This window comes from Emys orbicularis, chromosome 10 (genome assembly GCF_028017835.1).
Source record: "Emys orbicularis isolate rEmyOrb1 chromosome 10, rEmyOrb1.hap1, whole genome shotgun sequence".
Lineage (NCBI taxonomy): Eukaryota > Metazoa > Chordata > Testudines > Emydidae > Emys > Emys orbicularis.
The window spans coordinates 38,656,932-38,683,004 of NC_088692.1; positions in this window are offsets into that span (position 1 = coordinate 38,656,932).

The following is a 26,073-nucleotide window of genomic DNA, read 5'->3' on the forward strand; positions in this document are numbered from 1 at the left end:
CAGCTTCTGTTATTTTGTGTAGTCCTCTGTGAAAGGGTTTGTTTTGCACTGGATCAGATCACAACTCTTGTTGCAGGGAGTTCCATAGGCTAAGACTCTACACTATCAACTCCTGGGTTGAAATTGTGCCCCAGTGACGTGAGTGGGAGTTTTGGCATTGACTTTAGAGAGGCTAGGCTTTCACCCCTTGCTTCCAGTTTCTGAAGATTTCATCCCATGAGCTGGTAGTTTGAGTCCTTGATGAGTACAGTGCTGTTGGATGGTGATTGGAGAGTGGGGTCTTGGAGTGAGGGTCTTAGTTTCAGATCACTGAGGGCTTTAAAGATTAGGACAGGAATCCTGAACTGGATCCTGAAGCAAACAGGGAGCCAGCCCTGGTGTGATATGCTCTTGGTGGACAGTCTGGTTTAAGAGATCAGTTGCTCCACGTTGTACATGCTGGAGCTTCTGATCATGTTTGTTTGACCAGACCTAGGCAGAGGGAATTACAGTCATCACATCTGGAGGTGTCAGACGCATGAATCACAGTTGCTAGGTCCTTGCTAGTCTCTATCAGTGAACCCTTCACTGTTGGGATTTGACCATGGCAAAGAAACAGTATTAGTAGCATTGATGGATGACAGCCTTGCAGCCATAGGCAGAAGTCAGACCTCAGTGCTCATCCTCATGGCTCTCAGTGCACATGTAATGATTTTAACTGGAGGATTTTAAACCTGGAGGAAATAATCAGCTGCACTTACAAACATGGTGCTGCACACAGACCTTCAGAGGGCAGTGCAAATCCATACAACTTCATCAGGCAGGGACACTTCAAGATACCCTGTGGGTGGCAACTTTCATTATGCAAGAGTGTCCTCTCATGCATTTTGCAGAGGGTTTGGGGAATTCTGATCTATTGGTGAAGTGGTTTACTTTCCTCCAGGCTCTTTCTTTTCAAAAATAAATAGATAAATACACCCACACACAGTTATTGCCGGGCCAGATCAGTGGCTCCATCTAGTCCTGTATCCTGTCTAGTCACCAGTACCAGATGCTTCAGAGGAAGGTGTAAACCCCCATGCTGGTCAATTTGGAGGTCCCATGCCTATGGGAGAAGTTCAGGAAGTTACTGATTGGCTTTGATCCTGAAGCACAGGGTTGGTATTGCTGATCTCTCTCTTCCCTCCCACAGACACACACAGCGTAACCACAGAAATGCAGAAAATGCTGAACTCTGGAAAGAGGCGATAAAAGCAGCATGACTGGTAGTGAGTTAATTCATGCCCTCCCCTACACTGAGGTTTACTGGTGCTAGTAATGCTGGGAGTGCTCGTCTAGGCCAGCTGATGGTGTGTTTACCATCAGGTCATCTAGGCCTGCCAAGAGCAGGATTACATGACACAGTAGGTAAAAATGCCGGTGGCTGGTTTATGTGAGTGCTCCCACTGATGCTAGACTGACGGGGAGAATTTCAGAACATCCTCAGAGCAGACGCAGCCTGTAAACATTTTGTTGCTTTTTCTAGCGAGTCTCAGCTTCATGTTCTTCTCAGCCATACATCTCAGGCCTGGACAGTTGTATGTCCTGTGGTAAGATGGTGTGGGTCTCCATAATAAGAGGCCATATTTCCATATGTTTCTGCCTTCCTGTACTGTGTATGTTTGTACATCTGAGTGTGGGGGGCGCTGTAAAATACAAAAGGCAGAGTGTGATGGGGCATCTGCCCGACACTGGCCCTAAGTGGTTAAAAGCTGCCCTAGGGGGTTGCACTGGAGGCAGCCAATTAGAAAGAGGCTGAGAGGAACAGCCAATCATGGCCTGGCAGGCTCATATAAGAAGGGCTGCAGGGCAGAGTAGAATTTGGTATTGGACTGGAGCTTGAGGGGCAAAGACCAGGCTCCTAGTAGGAAGGAGTGCCAGCACCTGGGACAAAGTAGTGCTGCAAGCAGAGACCGGCGGAGCTAGAGAGAGCTCCTGGTTGGCTGCGCTGCTAGGGCCTGCAGGCTGAGGCCCTGAGGTAAGGGCAGAAGAGGATGCTGGAGCTGCATGGAAAGTGGCCCCGAGACAATGGACTGCAGTAGCCACTGAAGGAGTGGCTGGACAGAGATTTCAGGTCCCCTGGAAGGGGGGAACATAGAGTGTGGCACAGCCAGAGGGCATTGTCACTGAAGAGGACCCCGCAGTCCTGGGAGTGGCGTGGGTCCTGGGAACAAAAGTGAAGGCAGCGAGGCACCATCAGGGGAGGGCGCACTGGTGAACAGAGCTAATTCCCATGATAGCCAGCAGGAGGCACTGCAGTGGTGAGTCCCATCTCGTCACACAGAGATAGACACAAAGATTTGGATGACAACAAAAACTGGAGTAATAGAAATCGGATAAAATTTAATAGTGCGAAGTGCAAGGTCATGCATGTGGGGACTAACAACAAATATTTTTTACTGTAAGATGGGGATGTATCAGTTGGATGTGACGAAGGAGAGGGAGGAGGAGAAAGACCTGGGATTATTGATCGATCACAGGTTGACTATGAGCTGCCAATGCGATGCAGCTCTGAAAAAAAGGCTAATGCAGTCCTAGGATGTATCAGGAGAGGTATTTCCAGTAGAGACAGGGAAGTGTTAATAATGTTATACAAGGCACTGGTGAGATCTCATCTGGAATATTTTGTGCAATTCTGGTTTCCCATGTTTAAGAAAGGTGAATTAAAACTGGAACAGGTACAGAGAAAGGCCACTAGGATGATCAGAGGAATGGAAAACCTACCTTATGAGACGACACTTAGGATGCTCAACCTAACCAAACGAAGGCTGATGAGAGATATGATTGCACTCGATAAATAGGTTAGAGGGATAAACACTAGGGTGGGGGAGGAATTATTTAAGTTAGGGGCTAATGTTGACACAAGAACAAATGGCACGAACTGGCCATCAATAACTTTAGGCTTGAAATTAGATAAAGATTTCTAACCATCAGAGGAGTGAAGTTCTAAAACAGCCTTCCAAGGGGATCAGTGGAGGCAAAAATCCCTAACTGGCTTCAAAACTGAATTTGATAAATTTATGGTATGATGAGATTGCCTACAATGGCATATGTCCCATCTGTGACTGCTGTTAGTAAATATCTCCAGTGGCTGTAAATGGGACACTAGATGGGGAGGGCTCTGAGTTGCTACAGATAATTCTTTCCCAGGTGTCTGGCTGGTGGATCTCAGCCACATGCTCAAGGTCTAACTGATCACAATATCTGAGGTCAGGAAGGAATTTCCCCCCAGGTCAGATTGGCAGCGACCCTGGGATTTTTTCACCTTCCTCTGCAACATGGGGCATGGGTCACTTGCTGGTTTGAACTAGACTTCAAATGATGGATTCTCTGTAACTTGAAGTCTTTAAATCAAGATTTGAGGACTCAGACAGTGGTTATGGGCCTATTATAGGAGTAGGTGGGTGAGGTTCTGTAGTCTACAACGTGCAGGAGGTCAGACGAGATCAGGGGTCTCAAACTCCTGGCCCGCGGGCCATCTGCGGCCCGCGAACCTCCCCAATGTGGCCCGCGGGGCTCCAGCAGTTTTGGGGACGGGTCTCTCCCTTGGCCCCACCTGCCACCCCCGGGAGCCCCCCCCCCCAGGGGCCCCAGCAGCGCAGCGGAGCTGAGCAGCGTCTGCCTGCTCGCTCCAGTGGCTGCCGGCCCCTCCTTGTGGCCCTGGGGCAGGGCGGGGCTGTGCCTCCGCGCACTGCCCCTACCCTGAGCGCTCCTGCAGCCAATAGGAAGCTGCGGGAGCGGTGCCTGGGGGCAGCAGCATGCAGAGGGCCCCCGGCCCACCCCGTCTTGGAGCCCCAGGTAAGCGCTGCACCCCCGACCCCCTCCCAGAGCCTGCATACCCACCCCTTCCCCACATGCCCCCCCCAGCCCCCAAACTCCCTCCCAGAGCCCAACCTCTCACCCCTTCTGCACCCAAACTCCCTCCCAGAGCCTGCACCCCAATCCCCTACCCCAGACCTCCTCCCCTACCCAAACGCCCTCCCAGAGCCTTAGGCAGGTTTGGGGTGGAGTTTTGGGTGGGGGCGGAGTTTTGGGGGGGCAGGTTCTGGGCGGCGTGAGTGACATTATTGGCCCACTGGGAGGATTTAAGGACTGGCACTGGCCCTAAGGTAAATTGAGTTTGAGACCCCTGGACTAGATGATCATGATGTCCCTTCTGGCTTTAAAGTCAATGAGTCTATGAGGCCCTAATACAAATAAAAGGAGAAGCAAGAGGAGGAGGAGAGAGCAAGGTGGGAGAGAGCAGAAAAAGGAGGAGGAAGGAGACGAGACAGGAAAGAGTTGAAGTGAGGGAGGAAGATGAAAAGGAGAAGTAAGAGGGAGAGGAATGAGAGGAGTGGAGTAGTGAAAATGGAAACAGGGCACCTGTTTTGGATAATTCAATCTGGCTAATTTTTCCCTTGTTAATTTGCGTCTCCACATCTCTGGGGATTCATCCCTTTTGGGTGTCCTGCGTGTGCGGGATTCCTGGCTCCCTAGGGTTCCAAACAGTGGGTGTGGCCTGTGGCCTCTCCCTGGATCCTGCGGAGCATCGCCTCAGCCCTGCTCAGGACAGGAGGTAAATAGGATACAGGATGCTCCTGAGTCCAATGCTCACGCTCACGGGACCTCTCAGTCACTGGTGCTTGGTCCTGTCTTTCTTAGTGGGGTTGACTTGTAACAGCTGCCAGATGGATACGTCCCCTGATATGTGCTGCTGTTGTCTGTCTACGACATCGGAGAACACGCAGTCACAGGCATGCAAAAGATCTGCCCTGAGAGGAAGGTAGGCAGGCTCATGGGCCGGGGACTAATCACTGACTTTGGCAAGTGGGGAAGCCCAGTCTAACAAGGCATCTCTAAACTCCCCCCTCTTGCCCTGTGGTGCGCGGCACTAGAGAGGAAGTGCCAGGCTTCCGACAGTGAAGGGAGGCTGTAGGGCTCCTTGGCTATTGATGGGGAAAATGAGCATTGCTGGAAATGTGAACGTAGGGCTCAGCCTGCAGCTCTGGCTCTCTCGCTGAGATCTCTGGTGCTGCTGGTGTGAGCCAGGACTGTAGGAAGGATCCCGTCCTTCCTCTGTGTCTGTGGTGCCATGAGGAGTGAGGTGCTTGTACTTCGTCCCCATACCTACTTGGCCCTAGGGTGCATTCTGCCTGCCCTCTGGACTGAGTGGGGCATGCACATCCGGGGGAGGGGAGAAGCAGCTCCCTTTCTGTTCTTCACCTGGGAAGAAGCACAGTTTAACCCTTGCATTGCTGTTGAGAATGCACAAATGCATCCTAGGCAGCAGCTTCAAATGGCAACCCGCGGAGTGTAACAACCTTGCCTATGTCTCAGGCCCAAATTGGATCTAGGCACATTTTCATGCCTGTGTCCTTCAGCAGGGAATTAGTTAATGCAGGGGCAGGGCTCCAGCAGGGACATGGTGACATGCATCCATGTGTGTTTCTTTTGAGCTCCTTTATTTTATGGTAGCATGTGGGGGGAGAAAGGTTGGCGCTGGTTTTGTTTCACTTCACCACAATCTTCTGGAAAGCCGGGTCGATGGTTTGCACCGAGCTGACACGTGCCACAGCCCAGTCAGAATCCTGAAAAAGAAAGGCAGAAGGGGAAGAGATGGTGAAAACTGAAACCCTTGGGTAGATATAATACTTGTGGTTTGCTCAGCACACCACAGGCTCAAAATCTAAACCAACAAGACAAGCCTCATGCTACAAGCAAAACACACTCCTCACCCCCCTTCTCGCCCAGTCCCCCGCCCCTTTGAACAGAAGTTCTCTGATGGTATTAGTCTGCGTAGTCTGTGGTCAGGGAGGGCTAGGCTGGTGTCTAATAACTGGAGATCAAATGAACTGCTTTAGATAATATCCCAGCTTTTCATGGGGACTCCAGCAGTTTGTGACCTCCTGGGTTGAACTGGGGGTGTGTTGAGCCTGTAGATTTTCTCCTGCCTGGCGAGGTGTGTTTGATCCTGGGTTTGATTCCCCATTGCACCTGTGACTTCTCGCATGAAATTCTATCCACATGAAATCACACCCACATGCTGCTCCCACACGCGCGTATGCTCAGCAAGCAGGGATGCACGGGAGCAAGTGGAGGGCTGCTCTTGAGCCCAGCCGCCTCTTTCCCCTCTCTAGACTTGCTGACTAAAATGGATACAGTTTGTAGCATGCTGTTTAACCTGCGAGGACTCTCAGTCCTTCAGCGCTATCCCAGCAACCATCCAAATCCCCAGTGACTGCAGTTTTTTCCTGTGGTCCTCACAATCTACGCTCTTGCCTTTTGAGACACCGTGTTCCAGCAGATGGGACACTAGAGTGCAAGTTTGGGAGACCTGGGTTCTAGTCCCAGCTCTGCCACTGACCTGTTGTGTAACCTTGGACAAGTCACTTCTCTCCCCTGGCCTCAGTTTCTCCTCCCACCCTTTTTTCTGTCTTGACTATTTAGACTGTAGGCTCTTTGGGGCAGGGACTACAGGATGTAAGTGTTATGTGTGTGTACAGTGGGGCCCTGATCTGTGCACTGGCATAATATAAATAAACATTTTTTTGTTGGTTTAAATTATTAGCTCTTCCACCTGTGAGGGGGCCTCTCCAGCGTAACTCAACACTCTGCTATTGAAGGCCTTGTTTAATTTCAGAATATTTCCCACTGGTGCAGCGGTAATGGGGGCATTATGTAGGGAAGGGGTGAGCAGCTGCCAGCATTATGAGGCCTGTTTTGGGCAGATCTGCTCTGAATCAGGTTAGATGTCACAGTGCTCATAATACTGGTGCCCACCTGGCTTGCCAGTAGTCCTGTTTTTGGTGGGTTGGTTTGTTGCTTTAGATTCCTGCCCTGCAATTCCCCCTTCTCTGTTCCTAAGAGCTGAGACTGGGGGGAAGTAATTTCTGCACTTCCTCCCTCTGGTCTCCAAAGGGTGCTGCTTGGCTGGGGTTAGGGGCTATACCAGCTGTCCCACTTGCCCAGCAGGCTGGGGAGCATCCTGGCAGCATCGACCTGTCCCTTTAGGAGGTACATCACAGTAGGGAGCAGAGTGGGGGAACCTAATGTGGAAGGGGGCAGAGGAAGGCTTACACCTTTGCAGCAAGCAGGTATCTTGTGTCAGCTCACCCTGTCTTTTCTGCTCCATCTGAGGCATTGAGCGGGTTGTACCTTTCCTCCCATAGCCCTGGTGCACACATTGCTCAGGGCAGCGAGAAGGGAGAGAGCTCTGGCCTGGCCACACAGATCATGGTATGCGGACCCCTCATTCAGCTGTCTCAAGGCAATCCGATTCTCCTTCCCCAGAGACCAGACCTACTGATGCAGGGTCACATACTATGCCCACATCTAGAAACTCTAGCCCTGTTGGTTTAGTTACCAACACAAGAAGGAAAACAAATACATAATAATAATAATGAGCCGGGGAGTCGTTTGCTGCCCTCCTTAAGGATCTATGCTTAGATCTGAGGAGCAACTGCTGTGTCTGGAAGAAACTCTTGGTTCTGGGGCAAACAGGAGGAAGTGGAGCCTGCACAGCTCCCTTATGCAATGCTTTAGATGTTTTCCAAGAGGGATGATTCAAGTACTGTCTGGTACCCAGCTGGGTCTAACACCTTGGGAGGCTGCTTCTTCGTTCTGCCCCCTTGGAGCATGATCTTAGTTCTGTAAATCTCTTTGAATGCCTCACTGTTTCCCTATGGTTCCTGATCCTGGAGTTCTCTGGTGGTAGCTATTGTGTAGCCAGAAGAGCAGGTGAACTGGCAGTCTTCACCTTTAATCTCTCCGTGGCTTGTCACCATGATCAGCTGGCACTAAGACACTCTAAAGTGCTAGGTATTATTATTATTTTACTAATGGCTCCTGTCTTTTTCTGGTAGGTCCTCTTGCCCTTTGTGATTAATCAGGCATAGCACTATCTAGTTTCAGTCCTCAACTAATATCTCCCCAAGGCAGCACCTGCTTGATGTCCACAGAGTTCCAAAATATTACCCAGATGTTGGATTAGATTGCCTATCCCTTATCAAGGTATGATTGACTCAGGTCATAGACCCAGGATTTCTGCAGATCTAAGCACAATTTTTACTCTTGTGGACGGTTACCAAGCGTTCAAGCAAACTGCAGCAAGGTGGATAAAAGATTCTTATGCAAGAATCCTACAGACAGAAGAAATAGCTGCACCACGTGTATTTTACCTTGGACTGAAAGAAGTGGCACCTCAGATGAAGAATAATTGTAATGCAGCCATGCAGTTCTCCTTTTGTGCTATTTCAAAGCATTATAGATGTGATATGTTTAGCCCTAGGCAGCAGCTTTTCAGGAGAATTGTGTCCAGCTAGACCTCAGTCCCCTTCCTCCTGGATTTATTTTCAGGTCTTAGTTTTGGGTTATGGAGTGTGACTTAGAGCCCATCTGTTCAGAGCTGGCTTACAGTACAGAGGCAGCGATTCTACCTGATAATTGTCTTTCTGCAGATGCCTTCTCTTCTCTTACTGCGGCCCTCCCTGTGCTATTTGAGTGCCCTCATTTAGGGAGTCCTGCTGGCAAGTCACATGGGTGATATGATTTCCCAAGCTTATGTGTGCAGACCAATTCTGGATAACCCACCATGGAAATAGCCTGGGAATCAAATCCTGGCCCCATGGGGAGTGTTCCTGTTGATGTCAGCAGGGCCAGGATTTCACCCTGGGTGTTTTAGATCTTGATCCAAAGCCTGTTGAAATCAGTGCAAGTCTTTCCATTGGCTCCAGTGAGCTTTGGATCAGGCTCTTGGTAGAGGTTAAGCTTTGTAATCTCTTGATTTCTGAATTTGAATCTATGCTCCTTAGACCTAAAATTATCCACAACAGTAGAATGCATTTCCATAGCCTGCACTGCAGGGGTGCTCCCAGGGGGGTTACAGTAAACATGGTGAAGATGGTCACAATTTAAAGTCTTTGGTTGATAAAATTTGGGAACGAGCTAATTATATGGGTCCAATAGTTTCCCCCTTTTACCTACATTAGTAAATTCCTACCAGGGTAGCCCCATTGAAGTAAATAGGCCTACTTAGGTGAGTAGATGCTCACCAGCATAAGTCAGGTGCACAAATGGACCCTCTCTGTATATGAGTGTGGGTTATTTGGACAGAGCTCTGGGTGTATGAATGGGCAGCAAGATGTCTGGGAAGAAAGGAACAGCAGAGGGCATCAAAAACGATTGTTGGTAATTGGTACCAGCAGCTGCTCTCAAGAAGTGCAGGCCACCTACTTAAAAATAGGAGTACTTGTGGCACCTTAGAGACTAACAAATTTATTAGAGCATAAGCTTTCGTGGGCTACAACCCACTTCTTCGGATGCATAACTCTGTATCTGTACGAGTTTTTTCATGAAGTTGATGGATTTCCACTCCATACGGCTAAATGCAGTGCCTTGCATAATGACAGGTTTCAGAGTAGCAGCCGTGTTAGTCTGTATCCGCAAAAAGAACAGGAGTACTTTCTTCTTCGGAAGAAGTGGGTTGTAGCCCACGAAAGCTTATGCTCTAATAAATTTGTTAGTCTCTAAGGTGCCACAAGTACTCCTGTTCTTTTTGCGGATACAGACTAACACGGCTGCTACTCTGAAACCTACTTAAAAATGTGGTTCAGTCTCCAAGTTGCTCATTAGCCACTGAAGTGACTGTGGAACAAGGTCTTTTCCTGCCTCGCTCGTGGAGGAGTTACCTGCTAACAGCTGCCTGGGATGAAAGATTCTTGCTTGAAGCTAGCTGAAACTGTTGTACAATGTTGGCACCAACACCCCCAGCATCTGGTGCAGTGGGAAAGCTGTGAAAGCCATAGAGCATTATAGGGATCCTCTTCAAAATACTTCCAGATGTTCTGGGTGTCTCAGGACCATAAGATCTCAAACTAAGCTATGATGAGGTCTCCCTTGTGCCGAAGAACAAAATCTCAGGCCTCCTTGTGCTAACAGAGAGGAGGGTCTGAGTGCTGCTGTTTTCCCCTGTCATCTGGCCCAGCAGGGTCCCCTGATGCTCCTCTGGCAATGAGAGTTTATTTAGTGATTAAAGCGCCAATTCAGCAAAGCACTTACTATATGCTGTGCTTCAAGCAAGGGAATAGTCCCCTTGAAGTCACTGGGACTCCGCACATGCTTACCTGTGCTTTGCTGAACAGGGCCTTTCCCAAGGAGAGACTCATTTCCCCACACAGGCAGAGCAAGAACTGAACCTGGATCTGCACTGCCTATAGGGTGTCTGGCCCCGTTTACTTGACCTGTTTGTCTGCCATACCAAGGAGTGGGCAGAACAGGAAAGGTCCACTTGGCAACAGTCTAGGAACGGAACCAAATCTCTCCCCACTGGAAAGGTAGAGGCACAAGTCCAGCACCTGAAGCCTGCTAATCCTGGCGAAGGATTTAAAAAGGATGAGCCAAGGAGTGTAGCTTGTTTTTCCACAGGGCCGCCCAGAGGATTCAGGGGGCCTGCGGTCTTCGGCGGCAGGGAGCCCCCACCGCCGAATTGCCGCCGAAGAAGCTCCGGGGGCCCGGGCCCCGAGAGAGTTTTCCGGGGCCCCCGGAGCGAGTGAAGGACCCTGCTCCAGGGGCCCCGGAAAACTCTCGTGGGGGCCCCTGCGGGGCCCGGGGCCTGGGGCAAATTGCCCCACTTGCCCCCCCTCCCCCGGTCGGCCCTGTGTTTCCATGCACAAGCTGAATGAGAGGCAAGTGCAGGGGGATAAGGAGCTGACCAGCTGGTCCCACTTCCTGTTGGTGGGTGTGTGTGTCGGAGGTTGCATCACCCGTGACTTCGGATCAACCCCTTCTCTACACCTCTGTCCCCTCTCCCTAATTGAATGGGCTGTGATAGTGACAGTGCAGAACCCCCTTCCCATGTCAGGATGGGATTGAAGATGTGGGGCATGTCATCACTGGCCAGGAGCCTCATCACAAACACACAGCATCCCTTCAACAGGCCAGTCACCTTGTAAAAACTGCAGCAGAGAGGAAGCCTCAAGTCCAGGGCAAGGAAGAACAGGGAGATGAAACTCAGACTGGTAATGATGCCACACTCTCTTCGGCCAGCTTCTGAGTCAGGTCAGGACACTCCCCTCCCCCCATCTGTCTCTGGACAGAATCAGCGCCTCTTCAACATTGCACAGGCTTCCCCTAAGAAAGGGAAGACTTTAAAGGCTTCAGGGAAGGCTTCCAAAAAGGGAGCATGGAGTCTCGCCTTAAGGAGCCAGCTTCAGAAAAGACAAGGTCCCCGGCGAGATCCACGGTCTCTGAAGCCTCGATCTCTCAACTTGGTACTGACCCATCAGCCTGGGCTCCCTCTCACACTGTATGGCTGTGACAAGCTGCAAAGCCCTCCAGCCTGCACTTTCACCAGCATTTACACAGGTAGAGACACACCCAGCAGCAGTTACCCGCAGGCTCTCTAACCATCAGCTTCCCTGCCTAGGACCCCAGAGCAGTACCATCCTGCCCTGGTCAAATCTGGCCAGTACATGGGTATAATACCCAGTCTACCACTCCCTCAGTGTGAAGAGAACAATGCACACTTGTGGTAACCATGCAGAGATTTTCCCCAAGCACTCCAGTCAAAGCTCACTAGTTTAGAATAAAACAAAAAGGAGTTTATTAACTACAAAATATAGATTTTAAGTGATTATAAGTGATAACAAATGAATGAAAGCAGATTATCTAGCAAATAAACAAAAATGCAACCTAAGCTTAATATACTAGATAGATTGGATACGAATAGCAGATTCTCAGCCTAATTAATGGTATAGGCATACCTGTAGATTCTTAAGGCATAAGCTGCATTAGCTTTATAGCTTGTGTTTCTCAGGTCTTCATACACAGGCTAGAAATCCCTTTAGCCTGGGTCCAGCACTTCTTCCAGTTCAGTCTTTGTTCCTCGGGTGTTTCCAAGAGCCTTCTTGTGTGGGGAGTGAAGAACCCCAGATGTCACTCCCTGCTTTATATAGCTTTAGCATATGGCGGGAACCCTTTGTTTCAAAACTTGGTTCCCAGACCAGTTTGTGGAAAAATACTGACATCCCAAGATGAAGTCCAGCATCATGTGGCCTGGTCACATGTCCTTGTAGAGTCATAGCAGCCATTACTCTCAGGCTGTCTGTAGTGTTCTCAGGAAGGCTCACCAGGTGGGAAATAAGCTTCTCCCTAATGGCTCATTGCCCTGAGTAGGCCCTTCCCCACCCACTATCTAGACTGAACGCATCTTGTCTAGTGGGCGTTATCCAGGTGTAACTACATTTGAAATACAGATACATAGTCAATATTCATAACTTTAGATACAAAAATGCTACATGCATACAGATAGGATAATCATATTCAGCAAATCATAACTTTTCCAATGACACCTTACATGTTCCATCTTGTACAAAATGCATCATAATTATGCCATAATCAAATCATAATATTACTGTGAAGAATACGGGGTGCAGTGTCACAGACTCCTCCTCTGGTACCAGCAGAACCGCAAAGTCCCCGAGCTCGAAGGAGAGAGATGGCTCTGATAGGTCCTTGATACCTCCTATCAAGAAAGAGGACAAATACAGGCAGTCAGGACTGGCACTGTTGAGTTCAGCCCAGCTGCCGGTACCTATGCATTCAGCCCAGCCATCAGTACCCATGCATGTGGCACCCTTGGCACCGAGCAAGCAGTGGCATTAGCCACCATCAGTGTCTGATTTGGGACACCCACATAGATGGTACCGTCAACTTCGGCAATCATACTCTTGGCTACTGCGTTGGAACCAATCCCCCCCCCCCTCCCCCCCCCCCGTAGTGAGGACATAGCCTTAGCCAGATCTAGGAGCAAATTTTGATGGGTAAAGCCTGCCTGGAGGGTGTTGCGTACTGCAGGATATCCAGTTTGTGCTGTGAATGTTTGACTTCTGTGTCTACATGGGCCATGTGTCTGTCCATCTGTCTGTCCTCTGTTCTAGGGACAAAGGAATTGCCAGACTGTATCAGACCCATAATCCATCTAGCCTAGTGTCCTGTCTCTGACAGCGGCCAGTATCAGATGTTTCAGGGGAAGGAGCAAGAACCCTGCTGTAGGAAGTTGCCAGTGGGCTTTGCAGAAATCCAGAATGGCAAACCATGTACTCATGGCCTCCAAAGCAATAGAGGAGTGTGTCCGGCCTTGGGTTGCCCATGTTGCTTCAATATAAAGTATCAAACCTGCACTAGTTGTGTAGCTGGAGTTAGCTGATTTCTTGCACATTTGAACCCAGCCTGGTGAGCATCCCTTGCCATCATTACCCTTTAGGCTACGCTCTCTCCCAAAGCCGTCTGGTTCATCTATTTAACTGTCTGTGAGCATTAAGCTTGTGTTTCTTGGATGTTTTGAGGCCTTGAATGTGCAGATGGCTGCTTGACCTGCTGAGAAGAGGGAAGAGGCAATCCATCAGGGCTTCCCTTCCCGCTCAGAGATCTTTCAAATCATTGTTGTATGAAGAAGGAAGAGAGCTATCCTAGCCTTCCTCCAAACTCTGGTGTGTTGGGATCAGAAAGTACCATCCCTGGGATGCCAGGAGCGGAGAGGCCTTTCTTTCGACTAATTGCCTATAGCAGTGGGAAGCTGAGGAAATGCTTTTGAATGTTTAACTTTACAGAGGTATTGTGCTGCGATTTTCATTGTTAATGACCTTCCTTGACTCCTGTGCTGCAGAGGTTGTTTTGGAAGGTTCCACCTCCACCATGGTGTCATTAGCATGTTTGCCAAGACATTGTGCTGGCATTAGCATGTTTGACAGCATTGTGCTGAGCAGGGTGGGCTGTCACTCCCCCTGTCTGCCTGTGCTGTCTGCAATCATCTGCTAACTCTGTGCTAATTCCGTGTGCAGTACTCTTAAACCTGCAGGTTTTAGATCTGTATTTATGTCTTTAGCAGCTGCTCGGCCCCGTTTTTATTCTGACATTTTCACATTCGGCTTCCTGGCCTTTAGATGCTCTGCTGGAGGAAACTCACATTATCTCTTGTAAGCACTGCACAGCCTCTCCCTCCCCATTAAAGACTTTACCCTTTAGATCCAGCCACTTGTTGCCAGCAAGAACTGGTTCACTCCAAACCCTCTGCCCCACCACAAGTTTTTTAAATTTGTCTTTCATTCTCAAGAGTCTATTGATAACATGGGGGTTTGTGAGGGGTTTCTTGGTTTTGTTTTTTTGTAAGCAGGTGGGTTTATAAGATTGTGTGATGATAAAACAAGTAAAGATTTCTCTGCTTAGAATGTTTCAACTCCCACCGTAAACACAGCACAATGGGCTGCTCCAGAGCCTGAAGCTGAGAACAGGGCGTTTTTATTAGTGAATAAATTGGAGTCTCCTGCTGAGGATAGCAGATTCTGATGCACCCCATAGCAAGTATGGTTATTTATGTATTTGTAATGCGGTGGTGCCAGGGAGCCCCATCGTGGGCCAGGACCCCATTGTGCTAGGCTCTGAACAAACACAGGCCAAAAAGGCAGTCCCTGCCCCAGACAGCTTACAGTCTGAGTGTGAGACAAGAGACCACAAGTGGCTACCGACAGACAGGGAGCACAAAGGAACAGCGAGACAAGATTTACATTCCTTCCTGACTCATGGGCAATTTTGAGGGTACGTCCACACTGTAAAAATACAAAAAGCCTGTGGCAGCAAGTCTCAGAGCCTGGGTCAAGTGACTCAGGCTTGCGCTATGGGGCTAAAAATAGTGTGGACGTATCCTGAGTGGCTGCAGAGCCTTGTAGGTAGAAGATGTTGTAGTGAAGAGTAGTGATTATTCCCCTCTATTCGGCACTGGCGAGGCCACATCTGGAGTATTGCGTCCAGTTTTGGGGCCCGCACTACAGAAAGGATATGGACAAATTGGAGAGAGTCCAGCGGAGGGCAACAAAAATGATCAGGGGCCTGGGGCACATGTCTTACGAGGAGAGGCTGAGGGAACTGGGCTTGTTTAGTCTGCAGAAAAGAAGAGTGAGGGGGGATTTGATAGCAGCCTTCAGCTACCTGAAGGGGAGTTCCAAAGAGGATGGAACTAGGCTGTTCTCAGTGGTTGCAGATGACAGAACAAGAAGCAATGGTCTCAAGTTGCAGTGGGGGAGGTCTAGGTTGGATATTAGGAAAAACTATTTCACGAGGAGGGTAGTGAAGCACTGGAATGGGTTACCTAGGGAGGTGGTGGAATCTCCATCCTTAGAGGTTTTTAAGGCCCGGCTTGACAAAGCCCTGGCTAGGATGATTTAGTTGGTGTTGGTCCTGCTTTGAGCATGGGGTTGCACTAGATGACCTTCTGAGGTCTCTTCCAACCCTAATCTTCTAGGATTCTGTGAAGAGGGTATAAGGGCTCTGCGGGTGCTGCAGCGGGCTGGTGAACAGGGTGGTGTGTCTGTACCAGCATCCCTGCTAGGGTGGGTGAGAGACAGTTTTACTAGCTACTGGTGTTTTTGGAGACCCAGGGTGGATTGTGAAATACTGACACACTCTGGGGTGTTGAAAGGTCTCTCACCTGTTGGACTTCTCAGTCCCATCGATGCACTGTGTCTGCATCTGAGAGCCGTCACCTCCTGTGGGCAGCTGAAAGGTCATGTGGTGGATGTACTGTGCTGAGGATGACAAGAGCAGCTTCCTCCTTGGTTGAAATCCGTGTGTGACAGCCCATGGAAGATGTTCGTGCTGTGCTGTCTGAATGCAGCCTCTGCATGAACAGACCTGTATATTCTGCTTGTCCCCCCTGCGTTCCAAATCCCGGCCGGCTCGAGTGGTTTGAATGCAAAGTCAGAATGTTGTTCTCAGGGTGCCCTTTGGAGCTCCATCTCAGCTGAGCCCATCACTTGTGTTACAGCCTGACCTTTGTGCCAAGCCACCTATTTTCTTATAGGCCAGGAGCAGTGTTCTGCATGAGGATGCTTTGCGGCCTACTGGAGGACCGGCACCCCTCCCCCCTCCCCCCCCACACACACCAGTTTGCTTTGCACTTCTCAGAGAGAGCACAAGGGTTGTTTGGAATTACAGTGCTGAGTTGTGTCGCCGGGGGACTTGGGTTAATCCATAGGAACTTTGCTGCTTCCAGGGAAGTAGTTGAGATGATCTGGGAGGACCCTGTTGGCAGAGGGATGGTTCTGTGACTAAGGGTGTTTCTACACAGCAAGTCACTGCGCAGCAAGCCAGGGTGTGAGTCTACTAAACACCAGCTTGCCACGTGGTAGCATTCCGTGTGGACCTTGGCTTCAGAGCCAAGCCACGCTTCAGCACTTTCACTGTGCTGTAGCAGTGGCCACATGGGATGTTATTGTGAGGCAAGCTGGCGCACTGTAGATTCGCACCCTGACTTGCTGTGCAGTAACTCGCTGTGTAGGCCAGCCCTAACACACTGACTGTGGCCCAGCCCATCTGGGTTCAGTTCCTGGTTGTGTCACAGGCTCCCTGCCTGTCCTCGAGAAAGCCAGTTAATCTTTCTGCCTTAGTTCCTCATCTGTAACCTAGGGATGTTCAGTCTTTTCCCCCACCTGTTATCTGGCTTGTCTCTTGAGACAGTGTGCTCTTCAAGGCAGGGACGGTTGCCTACTCTGTGCAGTATCCAGCACAATGGAGCCTCAGTCTTAGGGTCTCTGAGTGCTACTGTAACACACGTGGTCGGTGATAACGAGTAGTTCCGAGAGGACCTGCAATCAAAACAAAAATGTCATTTTTTGAAAGTTTGTTAAATGTAAAAGCAACAGTAGCCATGGGTCAGACTCTCTGTTTCCATTTTTCTTCACTGGTCAAGCGAGTCTTTGTCACTCTGTCAGTGGTGCCTTTGACCCTTCAGACTTTGCTGCACCTAGACCATCTGAAGTGCCAGCTGTGAAGCATGGAGAGACGTGGAACCATCGTCACTGATGTATTTCAGTCACTGTGGAGATTTTACATTTATGACACTCACTGGGGGAAAAGAAGCAAGTATTTCATTGGCCAGCAAGAGTCCTAGAGCATGTAGATGTCTAGGAGTGGCGTTTACATACCTCCTGCTGGGTGACACATCCAGTCTACAATGTTTGAATGTCTGGAGTTAGAGTGGCTGATAGGATTAATCTCACCTGGTGTCACCAATTCCCAGGTGGATCTTGGCTGCAGGGGGGAGAGGTAGATACGCTGGAAGGTAGGGATAGGGTCCAGAGTAACCTAGACAACTTGGAGGTTTGGGCTAAAAGAAATCTGATGAGGTTCAACAAGGACAAGTGCAAAGTCCTGCACTTAGGACAGAAGAATCCCATGTTCTGCTACAGGCTGGGGACCGACTGGCTAAGCAGCAGTTCTGCAGAAAAGGACCTGGGGATTATAGTGGACGAGAAGCTGGATATGAGTCAGCAGTGTGCCCTTGTTGCCAAGAAGACTAATGGCATATTGGGCTGCATTAGTAAGAGCATTGCCAGCAGATTGAGGGAAGTGATTATTCCCCTCTATTCGGCTCTGGTGAGACCACATCTGGAGTATTGCATCCAGTTTTGGGCCCCCCACTGCAAAAAGGATGTGGACAAATTGGAGAGAGTCCAATGGAGGGCAACGAAAATGATTAGGGGGCTGGGGCACGTGACCTACGAGGAGAGGCTGAGGGAACTGGGCTTATTTAGTCTGCAGAAGAGAAGGGTGAGGGGGGATTTGATAGCACCCTTCAATTACTTGGAGTGGGGTTCCAAAGAGGATGGAGCTAGGCTGTTCTCAGTGGTAGCAGATGACAGAACAAGGAGCAATGATCTCAAGTTGCAGTGTGGGGAGTCTAGGTTGGATATTAGGAAAAACTATTTCACTAGGAGGGTGGTGAAGCACTGGAATGGGTTACCTAGAGAGGTGATGGAATCTCCATCCTTAGAGGTTTTTAATGCCCGGTTTGACAAAGCCCTGGCTGGGTTGATTTAGTTGGTGTTGGTCTTGCTTTGAGCAGGGGATTGGACTAGATGACCTCCTGAGGTCTCTTCCAACTCTAATCTTCTATGATTCTATAATTACTTAGTGATGCCCACAGTTTGGTCTCCACCTTGCTGTAAAGATGAAGGACCAAATTATCCAAACTTGTAAAGCTCACATATGGAAGCAATGGATTAGGCCTCACGTGAGCATAGCTCTGCCCTAGTTGCTATTTGTTTGTAATCAAGCTGCTTATTCTTGCCTTGTGTCTTCTACAGCTGTAGGCAAGGAATTGTTTTGATGATGCCTATAATGCAGGGGACTAACTGGAAATAAAATAATTGCTTAGGTATTATTCTTGTACAAACAAAACTCAACTACCTAGGTAGCAGTCTGGTAACTAGCAAAGGTCACTGTTGGTATAATACATACGTTCATACACCGTTTCCTTAAATAGATATCTGGGAGTGCACGTCTCGGCCTTAGAACATGACTGCAATTTATACTACTTAGGTGAATTTTGAAATTGATAAAGGTTAGTGTCCTTAAATCCCCCTTATTAATAATATAATTCTACTTTGCAGTTCTATAGTGACAAGGAGTTCAAAGTGCTGCAGAAAAAAATTAATCCATTAAACTTCTCCGCATCCCTGAGGTAGATGGGGATATCACCATGCTGCAGATAGGCAGATGGAGGCACTGAGAAGTGAAGTAGCTTGTCTAAGGTCATCAAGTCATTTGTCAGAAACTGTCTCCTGATTCCTAGTCCTGGGCTTTACCTACTATACCTCACTTTAGCATGAGGGAATCCGAGGCAGCGAGCAGAGAAGATAATTTCCCAGACAAGTAAGAATTATGTTCTATTTTTTTTTTTTTTTTGTCTATTGGGTCTCTATACCTTTGGGCAGTCAAACTAAGGCTGGCCAATATGGGGTCTTGACAATGTTTTCAATCTGTTCCTGAATGAGTCCTTGCCCTATAGCTTCTAACCTCATGGCCAGTGAATTCATCATCCATGCCTCTTAAATGGGCTGCTACAGTGTTATTGGCACTACTTCTGGAGAATTGTGTTGGGCTCTGTGCAAAGAACCACAACCAAATCCACCTGCAAGCCTTAGGGGGGTGACAGGACACAGAACAGTATAACCTTTCTGCTGCACTGAGAAAAAGAAACTCAGGTTTGGAGCAATTAGATGGAAGAAGATACCCATGCTTACTCTGAAGCTGCCTCTTGTATGATGGCAGTGGAGATTTTATTGCAAAACCATTTCCTGATCAGAAACATCACTAACATTTATTCCAAATGACATTGTGCAATATTTTGAAACATTACTGGACTTTGCCTTTCTTTTTCATCTTTCCCGAGCATCTGCCTAAATTCTCACATAGGCTCACAAGACGATGACAGTAAAGTTCCCTAAGCTAATATTAGCTCACAAGTCTTGAATGTCACAGATAGGAAGTCTGTCTGTTCCAGCCCACATCCACACAGGACAGGAATTGACAGGAGCCAAGGTATGAATTGTAAAGAGTCCAGAAAAACAAGACTGGGACTGGATGACTCAGGAGATTGGTAATAGGATTATTTCCTGTAGGTAGCTAGTTTGAAACCTGCCCCAAGGTGGTAGTGAAATGAAAGTCATTTTCATTTATCAGCAGTTGGGTCCACATGAAATTAAATGGTGGTTTTGGTTCAGTTCATATGTGACTAGATACTTCAGCCACAATTGGCATGATTGTTCATTGTCACATTAGAGGAGCCAAGAACTAAGTGGGCTAACGAGTCTGATCTCCCCTCTAAAGAGGTGAGGTGGAAGATTACACTTCTACTGCAGATGAGATACCTGTGCTGTCGCCAAATAGAGGATTTTGTTCTTCATGATTTTAAAGCCTGTGCATCTTCATGAGCACTAAAATCCACTGTAGCTGCTGTAATGAGTGTGTTCTGTCCTTTCACTCTCTGCACTCTCCCAATCTCTTTTTGTAAAATGGGAGTAGGTGTGAAATTAGTGAAATATCAATGTACCAGGTCCCTCTTTTGTACATCTGTACCCCTCCCCCCTGCATCTGGTGTCACACCCCGAGGTCATCTCCTCCCCAAAAAATCCTGTGGCCTCAGCCTGATCACCTAACGCCCCAGGCAAATTGGTAACAAAAATCTGTCACACTGGTATGTCCTTGGCAGTGAGTGCGTTAACTGACTGGCATAGTATGTTTTGCAGCAAGATGCTGATGAGAAGGATAAGAGTTTCTGAATTGGATAGCTGAGGACCTGCTTTGCCTGGCAAAGTTTTAGTCAAACGTCCATTGGAGCTCAGGCAAGACCATCTAGCCAACGTGTTCATTTCTCGGTGACTCTTCCCACTGCAAATATAACTAAAAAGAAAATATACCCCAAAAGAGGCATTTCAGCCAGTCTTAAGCAAGAGAAGTTGAACGCCAGCCCCACCCTGGCAAAGAACACTAGAACTTTGAACTGGCTAATCATGCTTTGCCATCTCAAGCCACTCCTACTAGTTTTCACATTGTAGACCTTCTTTCCAAGAGTTTGCTGCAGCCTAGCCTTCAATGTGCATGTCATTAGGCAGTCTGAGAGACAGGCAGTCCATCACTGTCAGACCCTCCCAAGGGGACAGGAAACAAACTGTTCTTTTTCCATGTTATGGTTTCTTGAATAATAGCTATTATCCCTCTTGCTTTGTAGGGTGTTCAAAATAAATGCTCTTTTGTGATTGATGGAAGGCCTCAGCTTTGCTTCTGCATTTAATCAATCTCAGCAGCTGTTTATTGCTTCATATACTACAAAGCAACAGAGATTATCCCTTCATTAGAAAGTATTATACTTGTAAGTAACTTTCCCTCCCAATCCCCCCACCCCACCCCTGGTGGTTTATGGTGTGAGGTAGGGGTGTTCTTAGGGCTTGTGTGAGGAAATTTGTGATTGAGGGTGGACATGAGGAGCACATCAGGCGTTGTGCGGGGTGAGCTATCTAGTTCTGTCTCTCCCATTTAAACTGTCATCTGTCAATCATGGGTGTGATTGTATCATCAGGAGATGGAACCATGCTACAGAATAGTGGGCCTAATTTTTATCTCAGTCACACCAGTGCAAATCAGGAGTAACTCCTCTAAAGTCAATGGAATTACAGTAGCAGCGACTTGGTGAAATAGATCAGAATCAGATTTAGATTTTTTTTCTATCACAATCCTTTATTGATTTTGAATTCTAAGTGGGGGCCAAGTATATTATGGGCCATGTTAATATATGTCAGAATAGAAGAGCCAGGGGAGGTAAATACTGCTAACCAGGAAAATGCGTTGTAGATTACACCATTTATTATATTTCTTTATTGAAAAAGAGATAAGAAAAGTAAGACAAACTGTTCTCTCTGTGGGACTCAAGATGAAGTGCATGGGATTGGAATTGGTCTGGTAGGAGCTTCCAGAATTAGAGGCTTATTAATAGTTAATGCACTTTTCATCTGAGGATCTCCAAGCACTTTCAAAATAATAGTGAATATATCCTCACGACACCACTGTCAGGTAGGCAAATGCTGTTTTCCCCTTTTTCCAGCGGGGGCATGGAGAAATTGCCCAAGGTAACTCATTGAGTCAGTAGCAGAGTCTGGAATACAACCCAAGAGTTCTGGCTCCCAATTCCTCCTCCTAACCCTAGGCTACGCTACTTCACTTAGATTTGGGATACGATTCTCCAGACTTTCTAGTGAAGGCAGAAGGATTGTAGAAGAAAATGCAATTTCTGGAAACCTCTTTTTTGGTGGAGTTCGTTTTCTATAAGGCCCACAAGCAGTAATCACGGTTCTCCTCTCTCTACCACCTGAGAATCAAGGCAATTTGTATTGAGAAGAGACAGCGTCACTGTTGGAAACACACTGGGAATGGGGTTTTGGAGGTGGGATTGTTGTAGTGAGAATGGAGGGCTGCTGTCATGTGGAGACATAGCCCTGTGATGTGCTAAAGCCAAGCTTCAAAACTGTCTGTGATGTCAGAGTTTATAAATTGCTGTTATTTCAAGAGGTGGCTTTGTAGATTTAGTAGGTGTGTGATTGATGCTACTGCCCAGAAGGTTCACTCTTTTCATCAGATCGTTTTTATTTATAACCCCGGGTGACTGGAATTTGTCTTCTGGCAAGAGCCACAGCAGAAGCCCCTGGAGTTCCACAATAAGAGTCATGACAGATCAGAACGGGTCCCTCCATGGAGCATCTCATCCCCAACACCCATCCACTCGGGAATGTGGCATTCCCAGCTACATGACCCTTTTCCCATTAGAGAACTTGTGCAGGAAAACCCAACCTCTGGGGAACATGGCATGGCACACTGGCTGGGAGGTGAGCATGCAGCTAAATCAGTCTCTGCTACTTGCAGCTTAAGTGAGCAGGCTGTGGGGGAGACCACATCCACTCCAGACCTAGCAGGTGAAGCTATGGAGATCTACTTCCATATGTTGGTTGCGGGGGAGCTCAGAGCTAATTCAGTCCCTGCAGGAATCATTATGGAGGATGGTGTTCAAACAACCCTGGCTCAAAGTTCTATTGCAGGGAATAGCATGTGTTGGAATTGCATTAGGAATATTGCAGCTAAAGGCAATAGCGCTTATGAGAGTACTCAGTGTCTGAAAAGTACTCCCCCCTCTCTTTGTGCCCCCCCATATTTGTCGGTTTAAAAATAGCGACTTTGGCTTTTTTTTTACATTTGGAAATGCTCCGGCTGGTGGCTAGAGGGGTCTGAGGGGAGAAGCAAACAAGGAAGCTGCCTTAACACAGAGACAATTGAATTAAGTAGCACAGTTTAAAACACAAACAAACCCCCCTCCTCCTTCCCTGCCCCCAGACTTCAATCAGCTATCTCTTTTATGAAGGCCTGCCTCGTGCCTTGGCCAGCTAATTAAAGAGACCATGCCAGTAAGCCGTGGCACCAGGTTGACTGTGGGGAGCTTTTCTGAGCAGGATGTGAAGGGAAAGAGGGATCACGCTGGCAGCAGCTGCTTGGCTAGGGGCCTTGCAAGTTCAGTTCACCCCCATGGAGCTACTGGAAATGGAATATCAGGTTTTAAAAACAGTTATAAATACTAGCACAGGAGCTGATGCAACCTCGTCAGATGAAAGTGAGGTGTTAGAAATGGGGGATGGCTAGCTGGGGAAGCAAGCTAAGCTTCCCTCCCTCCCCCGTTTGTAACCCAACGACGTCTCCCCTACTTTCTCTCTCTCTTTGCTTCCTCAACATACATTTCACTTGGGATTGCATGTGCTTTTTCTTGCCTTCCCCACAATGCACATGAACTATGTAATGCTTTCTCTGCTCCTCCAACTCAGATTGCATACACAGCATGTTTGATGAAATGTAGGCTTCGATAGCAGAGGGACAGTCCATGCAGTTAGTAGGCAGGGTTTTCTGATCACCTTTCCCTGTAGTAACTCACGTATGGAATTCTTCATGTATGCTTTATACATACATACGTATATATATATAACAAGTGTGAGCATTTTATACAGATACTATGTACTCTGTTTCTGTGTGTATTATATGTACTATGTGTGTGTGATGTTTATTGTATGGAACTCATTCTAATTCTAGAAATGTATGTGCAAGGTTCAGGTCTTCTTCGAGTGATGGTCCCTATGTGTACTCCACACGTGGATATGCATGCATGCTATGAACCTAAGTCTGGAAATACTTCCAAGCAGTGTCCGTTGGCTTGCATATGCAAGGATTGCACATCCTCCTTCCACTCTTTGCAACACCTGTACCCAGCTTTGTGAAATCAAAGATCAGCATTGGAAGCACAATCATTTACAAGGCCAGGCCCAGAATCTACTCCACCCCCTTATGAAAATGATCATGGAGTATATTCATGATATTTTACTTGCCCACCCCCAAAAAAATCCCTTGCTCTTGGTGAGTGGAGTTTTGCAAGGCTACATTTTAGCTCTGCCCATGAATGAGCGACTTGGTTGTGTATATTGTTAAAACTCTTTTGTGGCATTTAAGCATTGGTTGCGGCCTCCCATTCATTCTGAGACCTCCTCTCCTCTCCAAACAATCACCTGGCTGTCCCCCCACTTAGCAGTGATTGGCATGGCTTCCTCATTTCCTCCCCGTGGGTGGCAGTGCTCAGCTTCATTCCAGGCCGCCGTCAGTGCTGTTGGACATTTGGGTCAGCAAAGGGATTACCCAGGAAACAACGTGGCTCCCATCCCAGGGTCTGGGATGTTTGCGCTGTGTGGTGGTGATCTCTGGGAAAGGGAAGCGACTACATGCGGTGGGGGCGGGGCTGTATTTCAGTCTGAATGCCCATGTACTCCAAGTATCCCCTTTTGGGCTTCCAGGTGCAAGTGAATCCAAAGTAGGGATTTGTGTCAGAGCATGTTCTGCGGTTGCCCTTTTAGCATCTTGTAAAAACCAATCCCTGGGCTGAGGCAGGTAAAGGAAGAGATGGATGGAGAGTAAAGGGAGTGTGGGCTGCAGGTAGATGTACTGAGGTGTATGCCACAAATAGTTTATGTATAGACCATCACTGGCTGTGAAACACTTGGATCTTTTCTATGGAAGATGCTGTTCAGAATTATATCTGTATCTGTAAGGCCCCTTGTATTAATTAACGTGTACTCTAATATCTACAACCTGAGTTTCATTGTACAAGCTACAGACAGTATAGAAACGTCCATAGAATTTAAAATAAAATGATGATTCATATCCTGAGCTGGAGTAAATCAGTGTAGCTTCTTTAAGGTCAGTGGATTTCCACCAGCTGGGGATCTGGCCCTATAACCTTTCTAAAGGTTGTTTTGAACCATCTGCTGGAATTGAATAGAGAAATACACCCATGCGATGGAATCTGGTAAGACAGTTAAAAAACTTGTGGAAAAGATTCCCTAATCAATTAAATATTATAGGTTATTAACATAATTTCTATACGACCCTATTAGTTTCACCCTGTTAAGTTCTATACGACTTTGCCATAAAGGATTTACCAGCGTAAAAAGAAATGCTTCTAGCAACACATTTAACAAGGGAAGAAGGAAAAGAAAATACTCCATATGTGGAGCCTTAGCTTTTGTGTCCTAGCTATTTTCATTGTGCAACATACATTAATGGGGTTTTTACCTTTAAGGTAAAATATGCAGGAGTGTGGTGCTGACAAATTACTTAATGTAAAATAAAGTATTAAAGAAAACCCACTCTATCTAGCCGACATTGTTCCCCCTGCACCTGCACACTCTTTCTTGAGGGTCTGAAGTTTTGGGTAACTTCCTCCCTCTGTCCCTTTATTTCATTATTATTATTACTAATCATTTGCATTACAGTAGCATGTAGGGGCTCCAGCTGAGATCAAGACCCCATTATGCAGGGTGCTGTATATACTGTCAGTAAGAGACAGACCATGCCCTGAAAAGCCTGCAATCTAAATAGTCAAGACAGACAAACAGGAACTGTTGTTATTCCCATTTTACTGATGGGAAACTAAGGCTAGATCTACACTACCCGCCTGAATCGGCGGGTAGAAATCGACCTCTCGGGGATCGAATTATCGCGTCTCGTCGGGACGCGACAATCGATCTCCGAATCGACGCTCTTACTCCACCAGCGGAGGTGGGAGTAAGCGCCGTCGACGGGAAGCCGCGGAGGTCGATTTTGCCACCGTCCTTACAGCGGGGTAAGTCGGCTGCGATACGTCGAATTCAGCTACGCTATTCGCGTAGCTGAATTTGCGTATCTTAAATCGACCCCCCCCCTGTAGTGAAGACCTGCCCTAAGAGCGGGCACAGAGAGAGGAAGAGACTTGCCCAAAGACACACGGAGTCTGTAGCAGAGCCGAAAACAGAATCCTGATTTCCTGATTCCCAGGCCAGTGCCTATGCCACAATGCCCTCCCCCCCCCCCCCCCTCTAACCTTTAGCCATCTCTCCCTTGCCGGAGTAGAAGTGCCAAAAGCCCGTGAGAAGCTGTTCTCCTGAGATTTCCTGTCTGTGTGAATGGCCCCCCAGAGCTCTGATGAATATGCAAATACTTGAGTATAGACCCCAAGCGATGAACTTTTTGAGAGGAGCACCTCACTTTGTCACAGGGCATAGTGTTTAAATAACAGGCTACGCTGGAATTATTTTGCCTTGACACTTGCCTTGATACTTGACACTTACTGGTATGTCCAAAGCACTTTAACAAGGGTGATTGTTGTTATCCCCATTTAAA